This window comes from Muscardinus avellanarius (genome assembly GCF_963383645.1).
Source record: "Muscardinus avellanarius genome assembly, chromosome: 1".
Lineage (NCBI taxonomy): Eukaryota > Metazoa > Chordata > Mammalia > Rodentia > Gliridae > Muscardinus > Muscardinus avellanarius.
Window position 1 is genome coordinate 86128926 of NC_137786.1, and position 5402 is coordinate 86134327.

At 37.3% G+C, this 5402-nt stretch overlaps 1 pseudogene across 1 annotated transcript; it reads right to left on the reverse strand.

Moving 5' to 3' along the window:
- Positions 1 to 1198: 1198 nt before the first annotated feature.
- Positions 1199 to 2331, reverse strand: LOC308273226 (protein SET-like; annotated as a pseudogene). Its single transcript has one exon. The product of its transcript is annotated as a protein SET-like (transcript).
- Between the last annotated feature and the right edge of the window lie 3071 nt (positions 2332 to 5402).

Genomic DNA, 5402 nt, shown 5'->3' on the forward strand with positions numbered 1-5402 from the left:
GTTGGTTCCATATTTTGGCTATTACAAACTGTGCTGCTATGAACATGGGTGTGTGTGTGTGTGTGTGTGTGTGTGTGTGTGTGTGTGTGTGTGTATATATATATATATATATATATATATATTTTTTTTTTTTTTTTTTTACTATAGTTCTCTGATTTCAAGCCCTTTGGAAAGATGCCCAGGAGTGGTATAGCCAGATCAAATAGTGGATCTATTCCCAGTTTTCTAAGGAATCTTCACACTGATCTCCATAGTAGCTGAACTAGTTTGCACTCCTACCAACAGTGTAAGAGTTCCTCTTTCCCCACATCCTCGCCAGCATTTGTTGTTGCTTGATTTCTTTATGCTTGCCATTCTTATTGGGGTTAGATGGAATCACAGCATAGTTTTGATTTGCTTCTCCCTGATAGCTAGTGATGTTGAACATCTTTTCATGTATCTATTTGCCATTTGTATCTTTTCTAAAAAAGAAATCTTTAAAGCAAAGAGAGAAAAGTAGTGGACCGACAATAGACATTTAAGAAATAAATCCAAATGTTTACATTGTAAGTTGACATGGAGAAGCTAAAAAAATTCAACAATTATCTCAAAAGGTAGGAATTTTATTTTTATTTTTTGGTGGTATTGGGGTTCCTGGAAGCCCTTCTACCTCCGGGCTACACTCCCAGACCTACTTTTACATTTTTTTATTTGGAAACAGGGTCTCCTAAGCCAGCGCGCATGGCTGGCTTCGAACCTGCGGGATCCTCCTGTCTCTGCCTCCCAAGCGCAGGGATTACAAGCTTGCGCCACCACACCCGGCAAAAGGTATTTTTATCCAACATTACTCCAGGTAAGAACTTTTAGCCTCAGAAAAATAAAGAAATTTTCCCAAAGCATTATGTCTTGGAATCAGCTAAGCCTACATTTGATCCATAGTATTATTTACTCCTCAGCTGTGCTTTACCTGTAAGAACATTATGAAGCAATCTTGAATAACTATATTGTTCTTTTTTTGTGGGTGTGTACACATTTAGTTTTATTGTAACAAAATAACTTGTACACTTTTAAGGTTTAAAACTGAGCATCATCTTTCCTTTCCAGAGAAAGGAGAAAAAAAGCTTGGATTCTATGCACTACTACACAGGGGCCTTGCACCCTCCAGCTCCCAGCAGAGCCAAGGGAGCAGGTTTTTCTTTTTTCCCACAGAGCACGATGGTGTTGATTCCATACAGTTTTTGTTGAGACAGGGATAAAAATGAATTTAGAACAGAAGGGTGTAGAGATTCTCTTCCCATTGTATTCTGCTCAAGATATTTTCCCCCCAAAATAAGTTGAGAATGACGGTATTGAGAAAAGAGATCTCAAGAACAGGGTGACTGAGCACAAAGGGGTGGGGAAGGGGGAAAAAAGAGACTGCAACTTGCTCCCAGGGACTGGAAAAAAAAAGAAAGAAAAAAAAGATTGGAATCCATCAGTGTTCAATTAATCATCTTCTCCTTCATTCTCTCCTTCCTCCCCTTCATCATCATCTTCATCTTCTCCACCTTCATCCTCATGACCTTCTTCATCAATATCTTCTAATCCTCCTTCTTCATCATCATCATCATCTTCTTCTTCTTCTTCCCCTTCTTCATCATCCATATCAGGGACCAAGTAGTACTGCAAGGGATCTGGCCAGATATTGTCTTTGATGACCTCCCCTAACTCATCTGCACCTGTATCAGAATGGTCAGTAAACCAGGTAAAGAAGCTCTCTGGTTCCTCATGCTGCCTCTTTCTGCTGGCTTTGTTCTGTGTTTGACTTGAACGTTTCGTCAAATCCTTTCCAGATTTCCATTTGATTTCAGTGGACTTTGAAGATGGATCACCACTCTCATTCAGATGAAATTCTTTGGAGAGAACTTTATTTTTGAAATAAGGATTTTCATCAAAATAAAAATCTATTCTGTAACCTGACTTTATATCTTCAAATTCTATCACTTCCACTCTGGTCAAATAATGCAGTGTCTCTTCATCTTCCTCCTCAAGCAGTGCAAACACTTGTGGATGGTTGACAAATGTTGTTACCCAGAAATTTGGGATTTTGGCAATCAATTCTGACCTCTCCTGAAAAAATGGTTGGCGGAGTTTGTTATATTTCTGTTCTGCTTTCAATATCTCCTCACTGGCCTGTTCATTGAGTCTGTCTATTTCATTTTGTACTTCATCAGTATGTTCAATTGCTTCCTGTTGTTCTTTTTCGGCCTTGGGCAAGCCAGGAGAGGCTGAAGTGTCTGCGGGCTGGGAGGCAGGAGGCAGCTTGGGCTACTTCCTTTGGGGCCAGAGTGAAGACTGGCGTTTGGGGGCCATGCCGCCAGGGAAACCAGGAGCGAACTCACGGGATCCCCAGCTCGACTTGGAGAACAGCTATATTGTTCTTAAAGGTAAAGACTGTGTCTCTTATTTCTAAAGTATTCAGAGGGAGACAAACGAAGTGTTGTGTGCATGCCTGTGTCTATCACTCTATACTTCGTGATGCATAATTGCAATACACCAATAAAAGTGTATTAAAAACTTAAAGTATCCTCATAACCCAAGTATATAATATACTTCAAAGAACACTTGATTTTTTCCAGGAGAGCAATAATGAATTAAGATAATGGTCATTTACTGTAATTATATCAATATTTATTCCCTAGTTTAGATTCTTTTGAAATAACAATTTTTCATATTAGCATTTTAGTTTTTTTTTTTATTGGTGCATTATATTCATACAACTTATTGGGGTAAAAAACTTGTGTGTACAAACATGTACTCATCGCTGATTTAACCCCTACCCAAATCCCACCCCATTCCCTCCCCGTCCCACCCTACATTGCTTGGCTTAGTGATTGACTTCAATATGTTTAAGTACATTGTGAGCTTTAGAGATTTTCCTCTTCCCCCCTCATTTCTCCTCCTTTAGGTTGACTTGTTTGCTCCTCTTTTCTCCCTAACTCTCACATATTAGGGAAAGCATCTGATTTCTTATTTTTTGTGCCTGACTAATCTCACTTAGCATAATGTCCTCCAGTTCCATCCATTTCCCTGAAAATGATGTAATTGAGTTTTTTTTGATGGCTGAGTAAAATTCCATTTTGTACATATCCCACAGTTTTGTAATCCATTCATCTGTTGAAGGACATCTTGGCTGGTTCCATAGTTTGGCTATGGTGAATTGTGCGGCTATGAACATAGATAGCATTTTAGTTTTAATAATTTATTTTGAAAATATGCATCTTAAGCAAATGCAACTAAATTGAATTATTAAATCTCAATGTAATGCAGGGACTACCTCATTTTTTAAAAAACTGACTTGTATTATACTATTATATAAAATTCTAATACATGAGAAATTTAGTTATTTTCTCATAAAGTCATATGAGCTCATCTTCTATTTTTTAAACAGCAGAATATTTCAGTAACAGACAATGTTTCATGAAATATTTATTTTTAAAAGATGTTGTATTGGTAAAATGTATAAAACCTTAGTTCTATCATAAATATATCATGAATTATCAAAATATGACAATACCTGTGAAGAAATTTTGCTTTAGCAAATACCACTATGCAGATTACTTTAAAAACAAATTTAAAGCCAGGCGTGGTGGCGCACGCTTGTAATCCTCGCTTGGGAGGCGGACACAGGAGAATCGTGCAGGTTTAAAGCCAGCTGCACTGGGTTAAGAGACCCTGTTTTCAAAAATAAAAAGGTATAAAATAGGTGTGGGAGTGTAGCCCAGAAGTAGAAGGGTTTCCAGGAACCCCAGTACCACCAAAAAAATAAATAAATAAAATAAAATAAATTGTTTTAAGTATATCAAAAAAAGAAAGCTGACTTTAGGAAAGTTAAATGCAGAAAATTAAAGTGAATTTATGACATTCTCTCCCATTTGTAAAATTGTTTTAGATACTCTTTTGCAGTAATAATTTAGACACTTAAATGCTCTTTATGAAAATAATATAATTCCTCAGGGCTATAACTGATTAATTATAAATTTTTAGAAAGATAAATTGTCTATCTGATGGGTCCAGCCCGTCAGTGGTGGGGCTAACCTGCAAGGTTGAGTGCCGATGGCCCAAACAGAACCACACGAGCTGGGAGACGTGTCAAGCAGGATCTCATTTATTTTTCTTAGGCAACCCAATTTAGAGCAAAAAACTGCAAGGGGGATTTCCAACAGGAAACTATTCAAGCTAAAGGTCACCCTTGCATGTGCAAAGCACATAACTTGCAGCCAATCATTATCCAATGCACGAGGGGTTCACGAGCATGGAAGCATTATTTGAGCCAATAAGGCTCAACATTACCAAATTGTGCTAGCGGGGGCAAGGAGAGTAGTTACACCCTCCATATCCGCTCGGCGCTACATGTTGCAGATTCATTCATCGGAAGATCAGGTGCTTGTGCAGACCTGCACTGGACACTACATGTAGCTGATTCATCAGAAGTTCTGTCAGGCAGTTAAGCGGATCCCAACATCTATCTACTTATGTTTATAGACTCAGGAAAACACATGGAGTGGAGTTACTCATAAGTATATATAGAGTAAAGCATGTGATATGATTATATTTTTATTTGAAAACAACTTTTCATCTCTCTTTTGGAGTGGCCCACATTCTCCTTTGAATGTGTTTTTCTTACTTTCCTCAATAAATATTTATGTTTCTAATACTTTTTTTTCTATTTACGTCAGTATAATATATTTCTTTTTATTTTTGTGGTACTGGGAATGAAACCTAGGGGCATTCTACCTCAGAGCTACACCCCCGACTTCATGTTTTTATTCTTTATTTTGAAACAGGGTCTCACTGCATTGCAAAGAGCCTCACTAATAGCTGAGGCTGTCTGAGAATTGCAATCCTCCAGTCTCAGCCTCCTGAATATTGGAATTACAAGCATGTGCCCCACAACTGGCTTATATATTTCTTGAGGCCAAAATTTAAGTATTATTCTGTAACATATATATGCTTCATAAATTTCATACATGAATTTTTTATTCTATGAAGAAACATTATCATAGATGCTACATATTGTGATAGCTTCTATACATAATAGTAAAATGATAAAATAGTTTTCTTTCTAAAATATGCAATCTATCCAGGTGCAGGGCACATGCCTCTAATTTCAATACTTGGAAGACTGAGACAGTAGAATCAAAGGTTGAATGCTGTGAGCCCAGGGTTACTTAGTAAGAAACATTTTCAGATTTCAAGAAAAAAAAATAGAGCTAAGTGTATCCTCGTGTTATAATACTGCTGGGTCCAACTTCCAGTAACACACACACACACACACACACACACACACACACACACACACACACAAGAAATGCTTTCTACAAAAGGCAAAAATAATACTGTAATTTTTCAAGTTCATTCTATAGATGCAGATATTAAGGATT